This window comes from Oncorhynchus mykiss, chromosome 16 (assembly GCF_013265735.2).
Source record: "Oncorhynchus mykiss isolate Arlee chromosome 16, USDA_OmykA_1.1, whole genome shotgun sequence".
In the NCBI taxonomy this organism is placed as follows: domain Eukaryota; kingdom Metazoa; phylum Chordata; class Actinopteri; order Salmoniformes; family Salmonidae; genus Oncorhynchus; species Oncorhynchus mykiss.
Genome location: NC_048580.1, coordinates 29,499,479 through 29,526,846, shown reverse-complemented (window position 1 = coordinate 29,526,846; position 27,368 = coordinate 29,499,479). Strand labels below are relative to the sequence as shown.

General features: G+C 41.7%; 1 long non-coding RNA gene across 2 annotated transcripts; it reads right to left on the bottom strand.

Moving 5' to 3' along the window:
- Positions 1 to 15,237: 15,237 nt before the first annotated feature.
- On the bottom strand, positions 15,238 to 23,438 carry LOC110491796. Of its 2 annotated transcripts, XR_005036501.1 has the most exons (4): positions 23,153 to 23,438; positions 17,707 to 17,835; positions 16,488 to 16,631; positions 15,238 to 15,446 (listed from the first exon to the last, which is right to left on the bottom strand). It is a non-coding gene; the product is annotated as an uncharacterized LOC110491796 (long non-coding RNA). The 2 variants fall into 2 exon arrangements; XR_002468904.2 differs by lacking the exon at positions 23,153 to 23,438 and having other exon boundaries at positions 17,707 to 23,137.
- Positions 23,439 to 27,368: the final 3,930 nt, after the last annotated feature.

The following is a 27,368-nucleotide window of genomic DNA, read 5'->3' as shown; positions in this document are numbered from 1 at the left end:
CCCGAACAGGGACTTGAAGAGAAACACCCATGACACCATCCACACAAGGTTGAATCATGTCTTTTGTTGGAACCCCATACTGTGTCAATGTGGACACACCTGATGGTAATCATGTTCGGGATTCTTTCATTGTGGAAGGACTTAATGAACTAATGGAGTTGGATAGCACTGACCCTAATTCCCAGGTTTCTGGCTCACCTATAACATCTCCACCATTACCCTCCCCTCAAACCCTTCCGGTTACCCTGTCCAGAGAGACTGGGAGAGGTGTCTCTGTGATCCCTGGACAACTGGAACATCAATGGACACACACCAATCATAGTTTGACAATGCAGGAGAATGCCATTCGCAAACTCAGTGAATGTGTGGAGGCTCATCAGACAGATATGCAGAGGAGGTTGGATTACCTTCCCTGTCAAATGGAGGAAAACCAACAACAAATTGTTCAGAGACAGAAATATTTACAAGATTCTCTGAAGCAGGATATTCAAGGAAAACTGCACCGGTTCAAAACACAAATGGAAACTAACCATCATCAAGTCATACTCTTTCTTGAGGACGAACAAAAACGGAGAGCAGAGGAGTCAGCCTCTGTTGTGAAGGGAGTGTGTTCTTATCTGAAGGAAGTTATGGAGGACATGAAGAACTCTCTCACAGGGGAACTACGATTTTTGATTGAACAGACTCAAAAGGACACCGTTAATGAGATGGAAAAAGCACAGAAGGCCACAGACCTTCAACTGGAAGGGCTGCACCAGGAGGTAATGCAGTGCTTTCCCTTCTGGACAAATCTTCTGCACCGCCCTCAGGTTTTATCTCTGCCACTGGCTTGGCCAGTAAGGTAATAGGAACAGGTAGTACTACAAAAACCCCTCTGAAGATACTGTTAAACAACAGAACTCCCGCTGCCACTGTCATGCCTCCTCTAGAGCGCTCCCTCCCTATCAAACTACTTTTCCCCACTTTTGGCAGCCCAGAAGATGATGTTGATCCACTGTTTTTCTTATCTAAGTGTAATGATTTTCTTTCTATCCGGCCCCTTACTGACTTGGAGGTTCTGGCCACCCTCCGCAGTGTTCTCCATGGTACAGCAAGAGACTGGTGGGAGATAGCCCGTGAACATGTGTCAACCTGGGAGGAGTTTCAAAAAATATTCCTCTTAGCCTTCCTCTCAGAGGACTATGGGGATGAACTGGCGGAACGTGTTCGTAACAGAGTCCAGGGTGAAGCAGAGCCAATACGGGACTTTGCCTTCTCCTATCGAGTTCTATGTAGAAGATGGAAGGCTGACATTACTGAGCAGGAGATGGTCAAACTCCTTCTTAAGAACATGGTTCCCCGCCTTGCTAGTCAACTTCGAGAACGTGTGCAAAATGTGGATGATCTGGTGCGGCTTGGGACTCAGTTTGAGAAGGACTGGAAGCGCCACCTCCAAACTAAAAACCCGGTTCCCTCATCCCAGTATACCAATAACTCTCCTGGGGCTAAACCGTCTCAGATATTTGTACCCAAGATCCAGGACAAAAGTCCAGTTATGTGTTGGAGGTGTAAAGTCCAACATCCTCCAGATTCTTGCCCGCTCTGTCCAGCGTCAGGATTCAGGAAAAGGTCGGAAAGGACCGAAGACTGAAAGTCTAGACAGGCGTGGTGGCTTGCATACAATTGGGTCAGCCTTAATGCCCACCATGAAGCCTTTAGACAGCACAGCTAGCGGTCTTATTCCTATTCCGCAACAACTATTGGTTCCTCTGACTGTTAGGAACTGGAGAGGGAAGGCCATAATCGACACAGGGGCATCTTACACCCTGATGCAAGAGGCCCTGTGGCAGAACATGGCATTACCTCATGAGGAGCTACGAACATGGGAGGAGGGACCATTGTACTTGGCCAATGGAGAACCTACCACTCCCTTGGGCTGGATTAGTATAATAATACAACTGCATGGTGAGACTGTTAACCTTCCTGTGGCAATTCTTGCAGATTCAAGCCTTGCATTTGCTGTAGTCCTTGGCCTAGACTTCCTGTTCTTCAGTGGACTGACCATCTCGATGTCCGAACCCTCCTATCGGCTGCACTCTGACTATTCTCAGCCTCATCCATTTCAACCTGGTAATGCACTGATTTCAGGTTGGAGCCTGCTACATTATGCAGAGTCCGGACAAGGTCAAGTCAGAGACAGAGAAAATATAAAGAGACAAAGACAAAAACATGTTCCATCAGTGAAGTCTGAGAACCCAACTATCACCCTGATTACCGCCGTACCCCCCCTTCTATCAGAGAGCAAAAGCAACCCTGATGCTGATTTCTACATCAAACAAGCGGTGCAACAGGCATGTCTGTCGGATGATGAAAGGTGGCAGCTATCCCAGATGTTGGACGTGAACAGTGAGGTCTGTACTCTTACACTCGGCCGTACAACCGTCTTCAAACACAAAATCTATACCCGGCATGAGGTCCCCATTAAGCAGCGTCCCTACAGGCTGTCCCCCGCCAAACTGGCAATTCTCAATGAACAGCTCAAAAGCATGTTGGAGAATGGAATTGTGGAACCTTCTTTTTCCGGATGGGCTTCTCCGGTTGTCCTGATTCCTAAGAAAGATGGTGGATATCGATTCTGTGTGGACTACAGGAAGCCGAATGCCATAACAGAAAGCGATGCCTACCCTCTACCAAACATAAATGACATACTGGAATCTCTGGCAGGAGCATCCATCTTTAGTAATCTGGATCTGAACAGTGGCTATTGGCAGGTGTCAATGGATCACGCTAGTCAAGACAAGACGGCCTTTGTCACCCCTGCTGGTTTGTACTCCTTCAAAGTCATGCCTTTTGGTTTGAAGAATGCTCCAGCAACCTTCCAAAGGTTGATGGAGACTGTCCTGGGAGATCTGAGGGGTAAAAATTGTCTTGTTTATCTGGATGACATCATAATCTACTCCTCCTCTGTTGCGGATCATCTGCAAGACATTCAGTCCGTCTTCGACAGACTAAAGGCTGCAGGTTTGACCTTGAACTTGAAGAAGTGTCGTTTCTGTCTGCCAGAACTCAAGTTCCTTGGTCATGTGGTTAATGCTGAAGGTATCCATGCAGATCCAGCCAAAGTTGCAGCCGTGCAGGAATTCCCAATTCCCACATCCCTCAAGGCTGTTCAGCGGTTTCTGGGTATGGCTGGATGGTACCACAGGTTTGTGCCTGACTTTTCAAAGGTAGCCGAACCCCTCAATCACCTTAAGAAGAAAGGTGTGAAATTCCAATGGACCCCTGCATGCCAAGGTGCATTTGAAGCACTCAAAAACAGTCTAATTACTCCTCCAGTGCTTGGACATCCTAACCTGAATGCTCATTTCATTGTGTACACGGATGCAAGTCAAACAGGACTTGGAGCAGTCTTGGCTCAACAAACAGGACTTGGAACAGAAGAAGTTCTTGCCTATGCAAGTCGCACCCTTAATTCAGCCGAGAGGAATTATTCAACGACTGAAAGGGAATACCTCGCTGTGGTCTGGGCTTTGGAGAAATGGAGCTACTACTTGGAGGCAAAGATCTTCACCGTTGTCACAGACCATGCTGCTCTGCAGTGGGTTCTGGCATCAGGCAAGACCAACAGCCGTCTTATTCGCTGGTCTATCAGACTGCAGAAGTTTGACTTCATCATTGAGTATCGCAAAGGAAAACTGAACGTTGTACCAGATGCCCTTTCTCGGATTACAGAGACTGCCAATGTTTGTCCTCCCTTGTGCAGTACCTATACTACCGCTAAATGTCTGGATGATTCCTTTCCTCTGGATGATGAGAGTGTATGGAGAGCACAGCGGAAGGATGCTGCCATCATGGTGATCCACAAGAGTCTGTCTGAAGAAGACTCCAAGAGTCGCTTCAATGATAAGTATAGCATAATTCAGGATAAAGTGTATCGAAAAACTCCAAGAGGAGATGGAATACACAGCACCCATTATCGCGTCTTCATTCCCTCTACATTGTGTGACCAGATAATCCAAGCTTATCATGCCAATCCCATGAGTGGCCATCTTGGAGTTTTTAAAACTTATCGAAGACTACAAGAGGTGGTTTACTGGCCAGGCATGTGGGTTGATACCCGGAAGTTTGTACAGCAGTGTGAAGTCTGCCAGAAATACAAACCAGACATTGGCAGACCTGCTGGGAAAATGCAGCAGACCGTGGTGAACCATCCAAATGAAATGTTGGGAATTGACCTCATGGGACCTTTTCCTCCCAGCCGGGGGACACGGAATGATTTTTTATTGGTGGTAGTGGACTACTACACACACTGGGTGGAGTTGTTTCCACTCCGCAAAGCCACTGCATCAGCCATTGCTCTAATTCTGCGAAGGGAGGTTTTTACCAGATTCGGAATTCCGGACCAAATCCTCTCTGACCGAGGTCCGCAGTTCATATCAGGAATATACAAAGAGCTCTGTACCTACTGGGGTGTAATTGCCAAGCTGACCACAGCCTACCATCCTCAGACCAACCTGACCGAGAGGGTAAACCGAACCCTGAAGGGGATGATTGCTTCATTCGTGGGGGATCAGCACACAAGGTGGGATCAGCATCTTCCAGAATTTCGCTTTGCACTGAACTCTGCCGTGCAGGAGACTTCTGGGGTCACTCCCGCCGAACTCCACCTGGGAAGACCACTAAAAGGTCCGATGGACAGGGTCTTGCAAAGTTTGAATGTTTCACCTGACTGCCCAGCGTTTGATGCCGTACAACACCACCACACCTTGCTAGCCAGAGTGGAGGCCAGCAAAACCAAAGCCAAACAACGACAGCTGAGAAACTATGACAAACATAGACGAGACGTGTGTTTTCCACCCCAGTCTCGTGTCTGGGTACGTTCACATCATCTGTCAAAGGCATCTAAGAAGTTCACTGCCAAGCTAGCTTCGAGATGGAAAGGTCCATACCGTGTAGTGCAGCAGTTGGGACCAGTGAACTACTTGGTCTGTTTGGAGGACACTGGGGAAGATGTCAGGACAGTGCATGTTGTTGACCTAAAGCCCTGCTACCCTACGGCAGAAGAGCTGGATCGCAGGCAAAAGCAACACCTGCAGGACCTCTTCGTGGAGGACTCTGATGAGGAGGACTTCCCTGGTTTTGTGTAGCAGGAACATGAACCTGTCAAAGCCTGCATCCTCTCTGTTTCTACAGGCATTGTTTTTTCATGGGGGGAGGAGTGTGGCGAAATCTGCACAGAGCCTTCACCGTGCACTGCCACTTTAAGAGCGCATGAGCAGTAAGGAAGAAGAATATAAAGAGAGCTCGTTCAGCTCTTTGGGGAGGGGCTCTTTGGTGGCGCGACAGTTTGATTGTGTGTGCTGTGCTGCAGAAGTTTTGTTTGTGTTCAGCGTGTGTAGTTTATAGAGTATTTAACTCAATCATCGGTGTAATCGCTCTAGGTCGTGGTTGTTTTAGTTTGGAACCACGCCCGTTATGGATCGCATGGATTAGTAGCAACATTGTTGCGAAGCTTTAACATACAAACCAACAAACCATCGGACAGTCAGACAGTACACCTGCACGCCTGAAGACCACAGCTAAGATCTCTCTTGTTCTCTTTCTCTTTTTCTCTTCCCTCTATCGTTCCAGTGCTTTACCCTGAAACAGACTCTCTATTTTTCCAATGCACTTCCCATTGAAGTGCATTAGAGCTGGACTATTATTGCCCTGCCTGAAGTATTTGGACATTTTAGTTAAAAGGGAGTTTGCTTGCCAATTGTGTATTGTTATGTGAACTGTATTGAGATGTACTAATGACATGTGGCCGAGAAGACTGGACATTTTTAAGGCCTTTGTTGTGTCGATGAACACCCCCCACATTCATACCCTCTGCACTCATCTACTAGAAAATAATACAGATTATTGCAAATCCTATGTTGATGACTGGGTTCGTTCTTGTATGAAGTTGCTGTTGAATTGCTCTGCCATTATTAGTATTAGTATTATTGTATGAGGTATTCTTGTTTGGGTTACCCCTGTGCTGTGATGTGGGTTTTATATGGTGTGTATTCTCTTTTCTCTCCACTGGCTATCTGGTAAACAGGCTACACTCTAGGCAGTCTCTTCTGCTGATGTGTGTGGGTCTGGTAGTGGTTCTCTCTATTCTACTCTTTTCCTTTCGGCATGGTTAATACCTGCCTGGCGCCCGAACAAAAGCTTTCTTTACCTCTCTCTAATAAATACCGCTACAACTTCAACTCCCTAACGGGCTCGGGAAAGGCAACGGTAGAGTCATGCTTCCTCCAAAACATGACCCTGGGCCAGTCTTCTCCTTGTATGAGCTGAAAGTTTAGAGGGATGGCCAGGTCTTGGTAGATTTGCAGTGGTCTGATACTCCTTCCATTTCAATATTATCGCGTGCACAGTGCTCCTTGGGATGTTTAAAGCTTGGGAAATCTTTTTGTATCCAAATCCGGCTTTAAACTTCTTCACAACAGTATCTCGGACCTGCCTGGTGTGTTCCTTGTTCTTCATGATGCTCTCTGCGCTTTTAACGGACCTCTGAGACTATCACAGTGCAGGTGCATTTATATGGAGACTTGATTACACACAGGTGGATTGTATTTATCATCAGTCATTTAGGTCAACATTGGATCATTCAGAGATCCTCATTGAACTTCCGGAGAGAGTTTGCTGCACTGAAAGTAAAGGGGCTGAATAATTTTGCACGCCCAATTTTTCAGTTTTTGATTTGTTAAAAAAGTTTGAAATATCCAATAAATGTCGTTCCACTTCATGATTGTGTCCCACTTGTTGTTGATTCTTCACAAAAAAATACAGTTTTATATCTTTATGTTTGAAGCCTGAAATGTGGCAAAAGGTCGCAAAGTTCAAGGGGGCCGAATACTTTCGCAAGGCACTGTACATGACAAATACTTCCTTAACTTTAATTACTTCCATATGAATAAAACAATTACAGAGTCCACTGGCCATTTTAGAGCTCTGTGTCATCATTTGGCTATCTACAGTTACTCCCTCCCTTTATCCGCACTTTATTGAATTGAATGAGAGAGCTCCGGAGGGCCAGTGAGGGCTGGGGTTCCAGGTGGCGCCACTGCATCCATTTATTCTATGTTTCATTTAATGGGCTAATTGCATAGTCTTATTACGAGGTGTATATATCAAATATTACCCACTACACGGCTGCCAGGGGACACCACTCAGTCTAGCCAGCTCTCTGCCCCAGTGAAAGGGCCAGGGAGGAATGGGGCCACCCCAGGGACCCTGCTCTGCCCCCCAGAAGGACAGTCAGTCACCCAGTCAACCGGTCTCCATCACCCAGCCTGCTTTGCACCCCTGAAGGACAGCATTCTGCCCCAGCTCTAAGCCTCAGCCAGCCCTCCACACAGTAGAAAACAACAATTGACACATCAATCCGTTCGTTTCAATTTAAGCTATATCAAATACTTGCTACAAAAGGAATGTAGCCTCCGACACATTGGTGCGGCTGGCTTCCGGGTTGGATGCGCGCTGTGTTAAGAAGCAGTACGGCTGGCTGGGTTGTGTATCGGAGCCCGTATGGGAGTTGTAGCGATGAGACAAGATAGTAGCTACTACAACAATTGGATACCACGAAATTGGGGAGAAAAAGGGGTAAAATTATTATTATTTTTTTAAATGAAAGTAACTGATGACCTAGAATAAAATTACATAATTTTTAAGCACAGGCCAGTGTCTCCTCTAATTCATATTGCTTTATAATCTTAGCAAAATTATGTGACAATGTCTGAAAATTATGACATCATTAGAATTATGCCTTAATCAACAGACTTGATGGATCAGGTTGTCACATAAGCTTTTATTGACAGGTTAGTGGTTAAAAATATATATCTTTATGAATCTGGAGGTAAATTACCTTGTGTCAAGCCATGGAAATGTGATAAGCATGATGAGTTTGCCGTTCGTGAAGAGAATAAAAATGTTTATTCTATCAAGACACGAGGAGTGTGCATGATGAGGACAGCTAGAGTTTACCTGATTGGTAGATCTAAGCATGAATAGTAATTGAAAATTGTGAAAAACATCGGACTAAATGCCAATTGAAATGACATTTGAAAAATATGGTTATGTGATCCATTTTAGTCCGATGAATATTGTAAGTCAAAATGTTGTGTTTGCGTGATGTTGACACATAGTTCATTTACAATTAGAACCTATAGCATGACTTATTCAAATCGACACGATCATGAAATGATGGCTGATTGTACATTTGTTGAAAGTAACAAGCATTACAAACCAGTAACATGGAAATAAGACAGATATTGTGCATTTCTTGACAGCTGTTACTTTCGTCCAAGGCTGTATTATTCCCACCCCGCCGGCAGGTACAAAAGTAACTAGTAGTTCTGTTCTGTCTATTTAATTTGATCTCATTTACCCTACACAGTAAAACTAGAAAGTCTCAGAACACCATGATTGTGAACTGAAATCATGTAAAGTAGTGCACTTATGCTGAGATCTGGTGTTTGGATGGTGATTGAATGTAACTCAATGTAATTGTATTAATAAACAGAATGTTTTTTAAAACAGAAATTAAGTACTCTGAAACACCCAAAGTGGTTCTTCAACCTGAATATTGGTGTTTTTGAGAGTGTTGTAAAAACACTTTTGGGGGTTTCAGTGCATGAAAAAGGGATCAAAACACAACTTTTTTTCTCACACAATCAATGGTTTAGAAATGCAAATGGTTTATAGCCTAAATATTGATTGATGATAAGGTCCTATGGAGAATGTTTTTTTTCTCTGCTTTATTTAGACAGATTAGAAGGGGTAGTAAGATGGTACATTTAGTTGAAATTTGACCAGACCTGAACCCAATAGAAAATCTTTGGACGGAGCTGAAAGTCCGTATTGCCCAGCGACAGCCCCGAAACCTGAAGGATCTGGAGAAGGTCTGTATGGAGAAGTGGGCCAAATCCCTGCTGCAGTGTCTGCAAACCTGGTCAAGAACTACAGGAAACGTATGATCTCTGTAATTGCAAACAAAGGTTTCTGTACCAAATATTAAGTTCTGCTTTCCTGAAGTATCAAATACTTATGTCATGCAATAAAATGCTAATTCATTACTTAAAAATCATACAATGTGATTTTCTGGATTTTTGTTTTAGATTCCGTCTCTCACAGTTGAAGTGTACCTATGAAATTGAAGTGTACCAAAAATTACAGACCTCTACATGCAACGTCGCCCGAACAAGGAGAGGGGCTGACTTCGGCAGAAGTCGTGACAATTATGAATAACTAAACCATTTTCAGAATGTAATAAATAACACTGTCTTTTACTTCAATATCATACTAAAATCCACCAGGATTTACAAAACCCTATTTTCATCACATTTATTTCTATGAATAATTAGTGTCAAATCAAAGTTTATATGTCACGTGCGCCAAAATGCTTACTTACTAACCAATTGTGTGTGTGTGTGTGTGTGTGTGTGTGTGTGTGTGTGAAATAAGAAGTAATAAGAAATAATAAGACAACAGTAAAAATACATTTAAAAATAAGAGTAGCAAGGCTATATACAGACACCGGTTAGTCAGGCTTATTGAGGTAGTATGTACATGTGGGTATGGTTAAGGTGACTATGCATACATGATGAGCTTTTAAACAATAAACATAATGTTATTTTAAATGAGGAGGTAGGCATATCAGTTCCAGCTAAAACTTGGAATGGAATCTGTGCATAGCGCAGTAATAGATCTTTACATGCTCTGTGGTTATTTCAAAAGCAGTTTGGACAGAGGCCTTTTAATTCTCTATTTGGTAAGGTCAGGGTGTGACTAGGGTGGGCAATCTATGTTTTCTATTTCTTTGTTTGCCTGGTATGGTTCCCAATCAGAAGCAGCTGTCTATTGTTGTCTCTGATTGAGGATCATATTTAGGCAGCCTTTCCCACCTGTTGTTTGTGGGATCTTGTTTTTGTATTGTTGCTATTGAGCCCGACAAGGCTGTACGGTTCGGTGGGTTTCTTGCTGGTTAGCATTAATAAATATGATTAACCTACCCCACGCTGCATCTTGGTCCGACCATTCTTACAACGATGAGCGTAACAGGTGGTTTGTTGGGGAGAAGAACGTCAAGGAAAAATTTGCTAGCCAGCTAACTTAGTTGGGTAATGTTAGCTCAATGGCTAATCCTCCATGGACATGGTAAGTTTTCATTTTTACCTGTTGTAGGCATTGGTTGTATCTAGCTGAAATTTTGATACACACACATTTACTATCATTAACAAAACAGGTATGTGTGTTCTCTGCGTGTGTGTCAGGGAGATGAGGATCACAATAACTTTAGAAAACATTCATGTCAACTAGTGACTCAGCTAGTTATCGCTTTGTGTGGCTCGATAAATGCTTGATAAAAGCCACTGTCATTGAGTCCTTTCAAACCACTTATTGTTGAATTGCGATTTCCAACTTGTGTAATGTTTGTCCTATGGTCGACTTGATTCATACTCAAAGTTTATATGCACCTTAGCCAAACATCTAAACTCAGTTTTTCACAATTCCTGACATTTAATCCTAGTAAAAATTCCCTGTTTTAGGTTAGTTAGGATCACCACTTTATTTTAAGAATGTGAAATGTCAGAACAATGTATTTCAGCTCCTATTTCTTTCATCACATTCCCAGTGGTTCAGAAGTTTACATACACTCAATTAGTATTTGGTAGCATTGCCTTTAAATGGTTTAAAATAGGTCAAATGTTTTTTGGGTAGCCTTCCACAAGCTTCCCACAATAAGTTGGGGGAATTTTGGCCCATTTCTCCTGACAGTGCTGGTGTAACTGAGTCAGGTTTGTAGGCCTCCTTGCTCGGACAAGCTTTTTCAGTTCTGCGCAAAAATATTCTATAGGATTGAGGTCAGAGCTTTGATGGCCACTCCAATACCTTGACTTTGTTGTCCTGAAGCCATTTTGACACAACTTTGGAAGTATGCTTGGGGTCATTGTCCATTTGGAAGACTCATTTTTGACCAAGCTTTAACTTCCTGACTGATGCCTAGATATGTTGCTTCAATATATCCACATAATTTTCCTACCTCATGATGCCATTTATTTTGTGATGTGCACCAGTTCCTCCTGCTGCAAAGCACCCACACAACATGATGCTGCCACCCTCGTGCTTCACGTTTGGGATGGTGTTTTTCAGCTTGCAAGCCTCCCTTCACCCTCCAAACATAAATGGTCATTATGGCCAAACAGTTATATTTTTGTTTCATCAGACCAGATGACATTTCTCCAAAAAGTACAATCTTTGTCCCCATGTGCAGTTGCAAACATTTGAACTGTGTGGTGGTTAACTAACCCCACAAGACCAAGCCACACAACAACCTAGTATGTGTTGGAGCTAGCTAATGCATCTGAAATGGGATCATATACACTGCTCAAAAAAATAAAGGGAACACTAAAATAACACATCCTTGATCTGAAAGAAATATTATTATGAAATACTTTTTTCTTTACATAGTTGAATGTGCTGACAACAAAATCACACAAATTATCAATGGAAATCAAATTTATCAACCCATGGAGGTCTGGATTTGGAGTCACACTCAAAATTAAAGTGGAAAACCACACTACAGGCTGATCCAACTTTTATGTAATATCCTTAAAACAAGTCAAAACGAGGCTCAGTAGTGTGTGTGTGGCCTCCACGTGCCTGTATGACCTCCCTACAACGCCTGGACATGAGGTGGCGGATGGTCTCCGGAGGGATCTCCTCCCAGACCTGGACTAAAGCATCCGCCAACTCCTGGACAGTCTGTGGTGCAACGTGGCGTTGGTGGATGGAGCGAGACATGATGTCCCAGATGTGCTCAATTGGATTCAGGTCTGGGGAACGGGCGGGCTAGTCCATAGCATCAATGCCTTCCTCTTGCAGGAACTGCTGACACACTCCAGCCACATGAGGTCTAGCATTGTCTTGCATTAGGAGGAACCCAGGGCCAACCGCACCAGCATATGGTCTCACAAGGGGTCTGAGGATCTCATCTCGGTACCTAATGGCAGTCAGGCTACCTCTGGCGAGCACATGGCGGCGGCCCCCCAAAAAATGCCTCCCCACACCATGACTGACCCACCGCCAAACCGGTCATGCTGGAGGATGTTGCAGGCAGCAGAACGTTCTCCACGGCGTCTCCAGACTCTGTCACATGTGCTCAGTGTGAACCTGCTTTCATCTGTGAAGAGCACAGGGCTCCAGTGGCGAATTTGCCAATCTTGGTGTTCTCTGGCAAATGCCTAACGTCCTGCATGTTGGGCTGTAAGCACAACCCCCACCTGTGGACGTCGGGCCCTCATACCACCCTCATGGAGTCTGTTTCTGACCGTTTGAGCAGACACATGCACATTTGTGGCCTGCTGGAGGTCATTTTGCAGGGCTCTGGCAGTGCTCCTCCTTGCACAAAGGCGGAGGTAGCGGTCCTGCTGCTGGGTTGTTGCCCTCCTACGGCCTCCTCCACGTCTCCTGATGTACTGGCCTGTCTCCTGGTAGCGCCTCCACTCTCTGGACACTACGCTGACAGACACAGCAAACCTTCTTGCCACAGCTTTGATGTGCCATCATGGATGAGCTGCACTACCTGAGCCACTTGTGTGGGTTGTAGACTCCACCTCATGCTACCACTAGAGTGAAAGCACCGCCAGCATTCAAAAGTGACCAAAGCCAGGAAGCATAGGAACTGAGAAGTGGTCTGTGGTCACCACCTGTAGAACCACTCCTTTTTATTGGGAGTGTCTTGCTAATTGCCTATAATATCCACCTGTTGTCTATTCCATTTGCACAACAAACAGCATGTGAAATTTATTGTCAATCAGTTTGATTTCACAGAAGTGTGATTGACTTGGAGTTACATTGTGTTGTTTAAGTGTTCCCTTTATTTTTTTGAGCAGTGTATTATCTGAAGCAACAGTACATACTACAGTGTAGATCATTTGGACAAACAAAGTCTCCAAAGATAAGTGGTAGATTGCGAAGTAAACACCAGGACTGGATAGCATTTAACCCCAAGTCATTAGTCCTTTCCTAACTTCACAGCAGGAGGCTTGTTGTTTTGCTCCATGTAACCATAGTTTAAAGCTCTTTATTCTCCTGTCTATTTCATTTGATGTTGTGTACTTTTTTTTGTTGTTGAATTTTACCCCTTTTTCTCCCCAATTTCGTGGTATCCAATTGTTGTAGTAGCTACTATCTTGTCTCATTGCTACAACTCCCGTACGGGCTCGGGAGAGACGCTGAATGTCATGCGTCCTCCGATACACAACCCAACCAGCCGTACTGCTTCTTAACACAGCGCGCATCCAACCCGGAAGCCAGCCGCACCAATGTGTCGGAGGTTACACAGTGCACCTGGCGCAACCTTGGCTAGCGCGCACTGCGCCCGGCCCGCCACAGGAGTCGCTGGTGCACGATGAGACAAGGAGATCCCTACCGACCAATCCCTCCCTAACCCGGACGACGCTAGGCCAATTGTGCGTCGCCCCACGGACCTCCCGGTCGCGGCCGGTTACGACAGAGCCTGGGCGCGAATCCAGGGACTCTGACGGCACAGCTGGCGCTGCAGTACAGCGCCCTTAACCACTGCGCCACCCGGGAGGCCCGATGTTGTGTACTTGATAGACAAGTGCAGTATTAGCAGTTTCATTTCATATTGTGCCACTCCAAGATATCATGCATAATATTGACAGACAAGTTTTCACATGTATTGAAGTACTGCAAGGAGTTTAGATTGGTGTTAAACGTTCTTGCAATCACATAGAGAAGACTGGGATTTGTCTTTTTTTTTGGCATTGTTCTGCATGAAGTGCTCGAGTTCACATTACTATCTTGGGTGAATCTTCATCAAATTCAGTCTGAGTCCTCTTTCTCAGCAAGGCAAACGCGGCAACAATATGTGGCACTGAATGATTCAACAAAACCAAATACACAGTGAAGACCAAGGTTGTCACCTGTAACTTGGACAATAGTTCCATACACTGGTTGATCATACAAGGGGACCATAATTCCATCCCTCTCAAGTACTTGAATATCCTGCACAATTGGATCAAGTATTTTAGAAAAGCCATACCATATGTTTTAACGTCTTGGGCATGAAATAAAGCAACCAAATGAATATTAAGCAGAAATTAGTTGAACTTTGGAGAAATTCTGTAAGGTGAAATAGATTGCTCCTATTTTATGTATTCCCCGTTTTGATCCAAGAGGATTTACTGTTTCAAAATCATCATAGAAAAGGTGTATCTGAATTGCATGCTTCTGTTTTGAAAATAGATCATGGCTCTTGAACAGATCTCCATCACATAAGTAAACGTTTTCTTGAACTGGAATCAGGTCTGCATCTCCTTTAGGTTGTTTGTAAATAAACTAATGTTTTCAAAATTGGGATGTTAACAAATTTATCAGTAACAACAATTTGATCATAGCCTCCAGTAGTCCGATTGCATTGTGTATCAAATCTTGTCCCAAGAACGTATTCACTGGGTCTACCCTTCCCCACTTTTCTGTAAAATACTGCCTTCTCTTACTTTCAGAATTTAATACACCAAAAGGATTTTCAATTTTTTCAAAACACTGATACATTTTACACTCAATGTCACTTTTTAATAGGCTCCTGTATAGACATACACTTCTTCACAGATTCTTTAGCTTGATTATGAATATCATCAACTATCTCGCCCATGGAAATGACCAAAGAGTTAATGGTTGTTTCCCCTACACCTGCCACTAAGTTCAGTTATGGTTGCAGCTCAGCTGTCTACAAGACTCTTATTGACAAGGACTGAGGCAGAAGGGGAACTAGTTGATGGCAAGGAATCAAAATTACTGCTACATATTCAGCTGTAGAGGGGCCTTCATGATCAGAAGGTTCATGTGCTTTTTAAGATGCTTTCTGAACCCAGAAAAAGGTGCCATCAACTTGTGAACAACCAGCCTGACCGCATTTAAGACTTCTTAAATGCGGATTTCTTTCCTGGACAATGTCTGTGGACCAACTTGAAGTGTTTTGTCAAGGAATTAGCATTCGTCTGGCCTCACAACACAGGCTTTCTGTTGTTGGACAGTTTTCCTCTCTGAAGGGGTCTCTATCAGCTTTTGGACCACCTGTAACACGGTGAAACCTTTACAGATTACTGGGTTTGTCTGCTCTATACAAGTATACAATATTGCGTCATAAGATATAAAAAAGGCTCGGAAACTCTGCAAGGATGACCATGCATGCAGTTATGTCACCAGGTGAAAAGTATGATTTATTTGACTCCAGCAATTCACACTAAAAGACTAAAACACTTGCTTATACAATTGTTTGCATACAATTATGTGAATGAATGTGTCATGAATGAGACTAACTACAATCAAATGGTCTTCTGTCGTCCCTCTGATTTCAGTCTCCATGCTAGATATCCACTCCCATCTTCTGCATTGTAATAATGCTCCTAAAGTATAATTCAGTTTGAGTGAGCAGGTTAAAATTTCTTCATATTCATTTTTATCCTTAACTACAGATGCGCCCATAGATGAAGATTTGCTCATTCAACAGGTCTGACCCTCGCAGTCCAAAACTTAACTGGGCTTTTAGAACACCAGAGTTGAGCTTAGGATAGATGGCAGAGATGGTGGGCATACAGACATGTTAACAGATCTATAGTTTAAATAACATCACCCAACAGTAAAAAACAATTTAAATATTGGCATGTTGTGTTAGGTGGTAAGGTATGTAATGAGTATATGACACATGTTCCCTTGTCATTTGTGCAACCAATATCTTGACCATATCACGTCTTCCGCTATCTGTTAGGATTTTTGTCCGAGCATACTCATTCATGATCCTCTCTCCTCCAGGTTTGTTCTTCAGAATGTCTTCAATCATCTAACTTGGAGTAATTTAAAAAAGGAACACTAACACTTTTAAAACAAATGACATAGCTAGTATAATAAAACACACCATGATCACCCTTTCATTGATGTCCTTTATCACTCAATCTTCAAGTTTGGCATTTGTTTAAACAGGAAATTTGCAGTACTTATGAGAGACAATTATCCTCGGCTGTCTTTCTTGTAGCAGGACTCTGCTGCAATATAATGGTGTCATTGGAGTCCCCCTCATTGTCTCTACTGTATTTTGATAAGGAGCTGCTTGCAGGAGGAGCTCAACAAATCTAGCAATCATGTTAACATTTAACTGGTGTGATTAACACTAATTCTAATACATTTAGGTGGAAACATCCATTATCATGATTAGAGGAATTTTGCTAATGACAAGCGGAATGCAAAAATGTAACATTTTGAATTGATTAGGCCCACTACTGTTCTAAAAGGGGTGGGAGAGGTGAGCACAGAAACAAATAATTTTTAAATATCAAAATGAGAAAAGAAATCAGTAGATATATCTGCTTGTCTCACATATTCAGAACATGTGTTAGGCTAGCCAGGACTGTATGGATGAATGTGAAGCTCTAAGCTAATAAGCAACTCACCATCAGGATTATCTTGGTGTAAACAAATTTCCAGCACACCAAGGTCTTGTTTCTTAAGAAGAAACTCAAACACCTCATCAACTTCAGTCTTCGATTCATCATGGACTTAGACTTTTAAGGTTGGAATGTCAAATTTATTGGCAACTGTGAAGACAAAATAAGATTGCACAACCTTATTGATTAAATATGTTGTGTATTTTTTAGGAAAAAAAACAGAACAGAAGACAGAAATTAAGGTCATCTTTACGTGAACATCGGAACCAAAACTGACTTAGTGCTCCTTTCCATGTCAATTCCAATTATATGCAGTCTACAACCTGTCTACTACTGCCACATACTGAATTATTATAACAGCAGTCTGAGTATTATAGCAATACACCACAGATAGCTATCAACAGATTGAAGTGACATACAAATGTTAGTATCACCTATTCTTTAAAACCATTAATTGACCGGCAAATACATTGAGCACAGCTACAGATGAGCATAATTAGACAACTCCCAAACATAAACCAATCTTTGACTGATCTGTGATTTGGGGAGGCGCAAGTTTGCTTTGTATTGATTATCAGCAAGGAAATCTGCAATCAATTTGACAGTAAATATAAAGTGTTATGTCATAAAGTATATTTAAAGTGTAAGTATGTTGTTCCATAGGATATTATGTGAAACTTTTCACTCATCACAATCCAAAAAGGATTTGAAGGTCAGTTGCCCCTCATAACAAATGTACTTCTGACAATCCCTGTATTTCACGTGTACAGCCTGCATCCTTGATGACAAGAAAAAAGTTAATTTAAATCGCATTAACACAAATATTCACAAATTACTAGAGAGCAGTGCTCGGTTTAGAGTAAAACACATGTGTTGCATCGACCTGCCTGCCGCTAAATACTGTATACTAACAGCTCTCTTTTCAGAGTAAAATACGCGTGTCTTACCGACCAAACAGCAGCTAAGAATTGTCTAATAGCTCAACTTGAGTGAAACACTCATGTAGCACAGACCAACTGCCAACTGCCCCTGATTTAACCCACTAAAATGTTATTCAGGGGATCTGTTAGGTCAGCATTGAAATGGGGCGATCTTTAAAAATAATAACCATTTCAAAGAGGGTGTGCTTGACAGAGACATACAAAGTACATTCCATCCTTGGACATCCTCGGACATCCTCAGGGGAATAAACAACAGTTGTTTGGGGGTACCCTTATGTACATACCTGCTGCGGTGAGAGACAGAGATCCGGACGCCCAGGATGGTCACAACTGTTTGGGGGTCCGGACATCCTCGGAGGCCCACTGGACAGTTGTTTTGAAAGACACACAGACACCCCTACGAACAACTTTCTCTTGTGTAGAGAGAAACAGATTGGGGAGACAGACAGACAATGAAACCTCTATGAAGGTAAATACATTTTTAAACCACTTAATTTAATTCTAAATATTTAGTACAGACCTTTAAACATATACATATTATTAAAAGTTTACTATACAATATAAAACTATACCTCTTTTTTAAAAAAACATTTTTTTACTAAATGTATATAAATCATACATATTATTAAACAATGCTACATTTAATACCCATTAAATGTTTATGTATAGTAATTTTGTTTTAGGAAAGACTTTTTAAAAATGTATTCATAGAAAATAAGGCCTTTGCTCCTTGATCAGGGTTCTCTCTCTCTCAGGGCCCGAGGACAAGAGACAGAAGGCCAGAGGAAGATATATATAATTCCATTAATGTAAATACACGCTGCTTTTTAAAACCCTTTATTTTTTCCTTCAAAATGTTATGACCCACATTTAAACATACATTACAATTACTTTTAAATGTATTTTGTTCATAGAAAAAAGTCATTGAGTATTTTCCTCTGTGTGTAAACCCATAGCTTGTGACCTAACACCTTGCCTCACACACAACCTTGCGGAGAGACAGAGCCTGATATTTCATTGAAGGTAAATACAATTATCTTTTTAAATCCTTTTATTTTTGTCTAAAATGTTAATACATGAATGCCTACATGTTACAATTATTAAAAAGTGTACTATGCATTCTGAAACTATACCTTATGTTTATTTTAAATTATTCTTTAATTCCTTTCTTAGAGAAAAAGGCCTTGGCAAGGATCTATTGTAAACCAACACCCCCATTAGTCTAAATCCCCATCTACAAGCTGTAAGCGCGTCAGACAATGTCTCTTCCACGCTGGATCTCCAGGGCCTTCCAGGTTTCGTATGTTTTCTATTCCTTCTTGCCTTTAAACCCAAATTATGTCTTGAGGACAGAAGAGCCCATCGTTGTAAATGTTCACAATGGTGAAAAAACTGCTGTACTTGTTTTATCATATCAAGCAAGCACTTGAAAATAATCTCCCCTCCTAAAGCTAAAGACAGGTACAAAATAGTTGACCTCAGTTCGTATGTATTTTCCAAAGCATGCACAAACAGATTTGGTTGCATTTGAGCTATTGAATTCGGCACAACCTAAAATTGTCACTTTGGAGTCTGGACTATATACCACTGAAGAAATTCTTATGGCTTTCAAATCATCTCACCCACAGACTTCCTCTTCCAATGTGTACCCAGGCAGGGATGTTCCACTCAGGGCCTGTTTGATCTAACATGGAGCAAGTCTTATCTTAAGCCACTCTCTCAAGCGAAACGCAGGAGAAAATGGCTTAAGATGGTTTTGTCATTGTGTCAAAGACATGAAGTACACCTAGAATTGGTCTAGGATACAGGTCTTCTGTGGTTTCTGTGTTAGACATGGCACAGGACAGGTAAGATGAATTATACTCAGGCAGATCTACCCCGGAAATTACTTTTTCATATACAAGCTCCATAAACAGCAGATCCATAGGTTCAGTACAACATTTCCCAACTGTTTCACATTTTATTTCAGTTCAAGGTCACTACACATAATAGCCAGGACATTTTTATTGCAAACATTTGCTTTACCCAAAAGCACTCACTCGATAGCGTGAGAACATCCAGACAGGAAGTCCATAAAAGGGCATAGACATGTGACACAAAAAATAGATTATCGCTTTTGGACACATGCCATATACTGTATTATTTTGTATAGTATGACCATCTGTAGAGCATTTACTGATGGAACATCTAAATAAAGTGTGACCGAAAAGGCGAGCACAGCCAAGAAACACTGGCTGAGATCTGTCAGGGAGTTGCATAAAAGGCTTGGAGTGAGGCATGCACTGCTCAAGCCTATGAACATGTTCTGACATGAACTGTCCCCAGGCACTCAGTCAGATAGGGAAGGTTAAATAAAAAATGAATCAAAATTCAATAATTATCTTGTTGTGAGTTCATTTTTCCTGTAATAATGAATAACAATGAGCTAAAGCTATGATATGGTCATTATTTGAACTGGCTAGCCAGATAAGCTAGAAACGAACAAAAACATTGTTTAGAAAGTTGCTTTTACAGTAGTTGCTTGGATTGCTAGATTGACATATACTAAATTCATAAAACCGATGGGTTTATTGATATTAAAATACCGCAGTTATGCTATTTTAGACCACCAGGCTGTCGTTTTTGTGTTAATACATTATACTAATGACAACTTTTATGTCGGACGACAATAGAATGTTCATGATGTCATTGCGACAACTCTCTACAGACATGTCAATAGACCTACTGTATACCAGACTTTACAGTGAGCTTCACGGCACTATTCATTCCGCATTGCAGATGTTCAGCTTTACAGCGTGATTGAAATGTAAAGGAAATGTTCCCGCATTAGTGGTGGTTGCATTCATGGTAAAAGCTGCATATGACGGCTCAACCAGAAATGACCTTTAAATGTCTAATCGCAGAATCTGTTACGCTTCAGTTTACAGACTGAATAGAACCCTAAGTCTCAGCAGAGGAACACGTTTTTTTTTTTTAAATGGACAAGCACCACTCTTCCAGATTCACCCAGAGAGATTCACCCTCAAAGAGCAGATGACAGCGTGGATAAAGAATAATGCGGAGATCCCCAGAGTCCAACACTAAGCATGACATAACACTGACATTGCTTGACATTTCTTTTACTGTTTTGAACTATGCATTCACAGATTTCTTTCAAGTTAATTATAGTACACTATTTAGGTGTGTCTGATGTCTGTCTTTCAATGGAATTAAAGAGGGTAAACGGCTCCATATGCACAGTTTAGTGTCAAAGGTAGGTGCACCTGATGACACCATAGTACCCAAGCTAAGGTCTATTCAACGCTGATCTGATCAATCGGAATACATGCTTCAGGATTGTTTTGATCACGCGGACTGGGATATGTTCCGGGTTGCCTTTAAGAATTGACGTATACACTGACACGGTGACTGAGTTTATCAGGAAGTGTATAGGGGATGTTGTTCCCACTGTGATGATTTAAAACCTATCCAAACCTAAAACCATGGGTAGATGGCAGCATTCGTGCAAAACTGAAAGCACAAACCACCGTATTTAACCACGACAAAATGACTGGGAATATGGTTGAATACAAACAGTCCAGTCATGCCCTCCATAAGGCAATCAAACAGGCAACACATCAGTACAGAGACATTCACGGATTACAAAGGGAAAACCAGCCACGATTGTCGTCTTGATCCCAGACAAGCTAAACACCACCTTCGCCCACTTTGAGGATAACACAGTGCCACCATCGCTGGCCACTCCCGGGGACTGTGAGCTCTCGTTATCCGTGGCCGACGTGAGTTAGATATTTAAGAGTGTTAACCCTCGTAAGGCTGCCATCCCAGACGGCATCCTTAGCCACGTCCTCAGAGCATGCGTAGACCAGCTGGCTAGAGTGTTTACGAACATATTCAATCTCTCCCTATCCCAGTCTGCTGTCCCCACTTACTTCAAATGTGCACCATTGTTCCTGTACCCAAGAAAGCGAAAGTAACTGAACTAAATGACTATCGCCCCGTAGCACTCACTTCTGTCATCATTAAGTGCTTTGAGGACCGTTAAGGATCATATTTACACATGTATAAACTCGACTCCTACACTGCTCGTCCCAAAATGTATATATTTCTTAATTCCAGTCTTTTACTTTAGATGTGTGTATTGTTAGATATTACTGCACTGTTGGAGCTAGGAACACAAGCATTTAGCTACACCTGCAATAACCTCTGCAAAATATGTGTATGCGACCAATAAACATTTATTTAATTTTGGTGGTGTTCCCCTGCTAATGGTGCTTTCAAGACAACTGGAAACTTGGGGAAAAAACAAGTTCAAATCATGATGTTAGTGATCTTCAGGTCAGAAAATTTGAGCGCTAGAATGATGCCAGAGTTTCCAAATTAGAATTTAGAGTTTGATGCTCATTCAAAACAATTTTCTCAGTCAGGTCTCGTATTTTCTCGAGCGCATCAGACATTGCATGCATCAACCAATCGATGTGTGCCACGTCATTGACTGTGCCATCAACTGACAGATTGCTATAACATATGTGGTAAAATACATACCCAGGCCTCAGCAATGCTTGGGCCATTTGCTGCAGATTAAATGTTACTTGAAAAATAACGTTGCCTACCTTCAGCAATCACTCACACTTCATCAACGAAAGTATTGACACAGGATTATTGCATTATTCTGACCTCAAAATGACCCATACAATCATATTGAAAAAAAACTATATGCTGCAAATGTGGAAATCTTAGCATTATTCTTATTAGGGGGAAAATAATAATTCTATGTAATAAGTAAACCTGACACGGTTCACTCTCGACAAAACATTTTCATATGAACGTTATCTCCTCCTGAACAGGTCCCGGTCCCAAATCAGTCATTTACAGGAAAATTAAGTATGTTTAATGTGACTGTTTGTTAGCGGCAGTAGATCCTGTTTTAATTTGTTTGTATTACAATTAGAGGAAACAAATGGCACTTGTGCATGTAACCAAAGCAACATAAAGAGAGAGAACGTTCAACAGGCACTTTGAACAGACACCTCTGTGTTGTGTCAGTGTTTGGTTTATGTCTTTAGCTGTGTTCGAATACTCATACTAACTGCACTATTTGTGACGTCAATTGAGTATATAGTATGCTTATTGGTCATAGTATGGATATAGTTAGTATGCCAAAAGTTCCCGGATGTCGTACTAAATTCAACAAAATATGAAGTATACAAGCAGTTGACACTATTTGTTATTTTTAGGTCCCATAATGCAATTCTTCAGAAAATGAGCGTGGCTTCAAAGTTCTCAGATTTGAAGAAAATGGCGGAAAATTTGCAGCCGAAGTCCGACCAGAGCGGATACAAATTCATTGCTTTCACTAATTATGACAAATGTTTAGCAATGTAATAAAGTAATGACTTCTCAAATAAGTTACGTTACACGTTATGTTGGCTGACATTTTGTTGGCTACGCTATCCTTACGAACAGCATAGCATTACAGCATTTATGTACCAGTATGTTAGCTAGTTACCTAACATTAGCTGACTACTAATACATCGAACTTACCAGGCAGTATATTAACTATCTAACTTACTACCCAACGTTTATTGACTTGATTATTCACATCATTCTTAGCTAAGTGGTATAGTCATTTTGTATTTCAATGGACATAGCCAGAATTAACTATCTACTCCGATTTCAGAGCACTTTATCTGAGTGCCAGAGCACAGAATAATTTATGAATTTACGAACCTGTTGAATATGTCAGAAAACGTTGGCAAAAAAAAGCTTCAATAAATTGTTGCCAGCAGCACAGTTACAGTCACCAACACTCTGGATAACAGGAAAACAGCCTAACCAGCTCTGCTATGGCAAGTAAAATTATCAGAGTGAGGTGTTCTCTCGTTTGTGTCTGGAAGTAGCTAGTCAAAGTTAGCCAGTTAACCTTTCTAAGATATTGGTTCCCATTTGGGACTCTACCCCCACACGTTCAGATGGAACGGTGGCGCATGGAACGCAAAAATATTCTTAGAAATATTTAACCTCCACACATTAACAAGTCCAATAGCTCAAATGAAAGATAAACACCTTGTTCATCTAGCCAGCAAGTCAGATTTCTAAAATGTTTTACGGCGAAAACATAGCACATATATATGTCAAACCACCACCAGACACAGCTCATTTGAATAGCCAAAACATGCAATCAACAAACGCAGGATTAAAAAATAAATCATTCACTAACCTTTTGAAAATCTTCATCAGATGACAGTAAGAGGACATGTTACACAGTACATTTTTTTTTCTCAATAATATGCCATTTATATCCATAAATGTCCATTTACATTGAGTTCATGTTCAGAAATTACTCAAAAATGTCCGCAGGAAATCTAGGTAGCGCGGCAAGATAACGTAAATAGACATCATAAACGTTGACTAAATATACATGTTCTACATATAGTTAGAAAGATACACTGCTTCTTTATGCAATCGCTTTGTTACAATTATTTTTAACGTTACAGAAATCGCACACTATTCAATATTCTGAGACGGCGCTCAGATACAAGCTACATTTCTCCGTAATGTTGGAGTCAACAGAAACACAGATTTCAGCATAAATATTCCCTTACCTTCGATGGTCTTCGTTCAGAATGTTCTGGAAGGCTTCATACTTACCCAATACATCGTTTGGTTTCAAGTCTTGCGTCTTTGTATTAGCTACTGCTAATAACATCAGCTGAAATGCACCCAAACTGTCCTCTGGTCCGGAAAAGTTGCGCATCAAAACTTCAAAATTACATATTATATGTCGACTAAACAGGTCAAACTAAGTGCAGAAGCAAGCTTTATGATGTTTTAAACACACAAAACAAATTTCAATTCAATCGGTCATCGTCTGTCCTTCTCTTGAGTGCTGGAACAAAGGAATGGCTGGGACCAATTCGCGCCACAACGCACAACATATTTTCTCCCATAGGGCCAATTCTCGCGGGATTTGAACGATTAAAAGCTCTACTGAATGAGGACATCTAGTGGAAGACATAGAAAGTCTCCCCAGAATCATTACTGGTTGGGAAGGGTGGGGGCGATGACGTCAAAGTTGCTCCAACTTTCATGACCACAAAAACTAGTTTGGAAGAATGCCTGCCCTGTGAGTTCTGCTATACTTACAGACATAATTCCAACGGTTTTAGAACCTTTAGAGTGTTTTCTATCCAATAATAATTATTATATGCATATATTAGCAATTTTTGACAGATTTTTTTTTCAGTTTACTAGGGGTACCCAATTCCTCCAAAGGGGGCATAAGTCTGCCATATCCTTAACAGGTTTTAACTTGGGTGCTTGACTGCTGTTGAACGCTCGGCTCAACCCTACTCCTCGTCCAGAGCGTCCAGTGTGCGCTCTGAACGCTCCGAGAGCGAATCGCTCTAAATTCAGGAGTGCCAGAGTGCACTCTGGACATTCCTAAATCCAGAGCGTTGTAAGATTGAATTTACTAACGGACAATCTGACATCTGACAATGTACTCTGGCAATCCAGATTTGAATTTACAAACGCACCCGAAATCAATGTCTCTCGTCATTTGTTATGCTAACAAGCTAGCAAGAGGTTGCAAAGCAACAGCATCAACTTCCGTTAGACAGGCGAAGCACTAGTGCGCTCAACTGAAACAATACCGTTAATTTACAGTATACTAAATTGAACTTATAGTGTGTGTGTATATATATATATATATATATATATATATATATATATATATATATATATATATATATATATATATACACACACTCAAGTATGTAGTATACAGTATGTTAGTATGGGTATTCGAACACAGCTCTTGATTTGGTGCTGTGGTCTTCCGGCCGGGTACGGCGCAACCGGGTGGTGTAGTTCATGTCTCAGAAGTCGGAATTGTATTATTTATTTTTGATATTCATACATTATTGTTGCCCCGTCTAACTTTCATTGATTTAACACTTAGAAACTGTGATTCAAATGAAACTATTAAATAATTAATGTGAATATAATAATTTAAATTACATTCCCTAAACCGTAAAAGTTAACTGCAGGTACAGTATGTCGCCATGTAGTAGTTTTTTCCCCTTCAATACGCCTAATTGGTTTCTAATAGATAAATATACTTCCCAATATCACTGTAATTGACTTGTAAAAGGATATGTACATTAATTGGAACCCTAATAAAGCTATACTGCACCAGCACATGCTAATTCAAAGTTTTAAATGGTGCACTTTTCTAAAAGGTGTTTTCCGGTCATTAATATACAAGCTTGAAATGTGGGGCATACAATATTTTATAAGGGTCCCTTTGTGTGCAGCTATGTTATGATATGTCAATCTTGCAATATGATGCAAACACAAAAGCCTACCGGAGAGAATAAATGTAAGTTCATATACTTATTTGTATAGTTTTTATATAGGCTATGTTGACAAACTCAGCATAAAAAGAAATGTCCCTTTTTCAGGACCCTGTCTTTCAAAGATAATTAGTAAAAATCCAAATAACTTCACAGATCTTCATTGTAAAGTGTTTAAACACTGTTTCCCATGCTAGTTCAATGAACCAGTTAATGAATATGCACCTGTGGAACGATCGTTAAGGGTCCCTGCTCATCTGCGTGAACGTGCTGCAAGGAGGCATGAGGACTGAAGATGTGGCCAGGGCAATAAATTGCAATGTCTGTACTGTGAGACGCCTAAGACCGCACTACAGGGAGACAGGAAGGACAGCTGATCATACTCACAGTGGCAGACCACGTAACAAGACCTGCACAGGATCGGTACATCTGAACATCACACCTGTGGTACAGGATTGCAACAACTGCCCGAGTTACACCAGGAACGCACAATCCCTCCATCAGCGCTCAGACTGTCCACAATAGGCTGAGGGAAGCTGGATTGAGGGCTTGTAGGCCTGTTGTAAAGGCAGGTCCTCACCAGATATCACCGTCGCCTATGGGCACAAACCCATCGTCGCTGGACCAGACAGGACTGGCAAAAAGAGCTCTTCACTGATGAGTTGCGGTTTTGTCTCAACAGGGGTGATGGTCAGATTCGTGTTTATCGTCAAAGGAATGAGCATTACATAGAGGCCTGTACTCTGGAGCGGGATCAATTTGGAGGTGGAGGGTCCGTCATGGTCTGGGGCGGTGTGTCACAGCATCATCGGACTCAGCTTGTTGTCATTTTAGGCAATCACAACACTGCGTTGCAGGGAAGACATCCTCTTCCCTCATGTGTTACCCTTCCTGCAGGCTCATCCTGACATGACCCTCCAGCATGACAATGCCACCAGCCATACTGCTCGTTCTGTGTGTGATTTCCTGCAAGACAGGAATGTCAGTGTTCTGCCATGGTCAGCAACGATCTCAATCCCATTGAGCACGTCTGGGACCTTTTGGATCGGAGGGTGAGGGCCATTCCCCCCAGAAGTGTCTGGGAACTTGCAGGTGCCTTTGGTGGAAGAGTGGGGTAACATCTCACAGCAAGAACTGGCAAATCTGGTGCAGTCCATGAGGAGGAGATGCACTGCAGTACTTAATGCAGCTGGTGGCCACACCAGATACCGCCTGTTACTTTTGATTTTGACCCCTCCTTTGTTCAGGGACACATTATTCCATTTATGTTAGTCACATGTCTGTGGAACTTGTTCAGTTTATGTCTCAGTTGTTGAATCTTGTTATGTTCATACAAATATTTACAAGTTAAGTTTGCTGAAAATAAACGTAGTTGACAGTGCGCAGATGTTTCTTTTTTGCTGAGTTTAGACATAAGTCAAATCAGCCTATTCACCGGTATAGGCCTAGACAGACAAATTAACTTCGCTATGAAGATGTGCGATTTGTGCATTATATATCTCTGCATTTGAAAGTAAATTGACTATATAAAAAGCTTGACTTATTTCCCTGTTACAATTCAACAAAACATTGTAGGGTAAAAGTAGGCC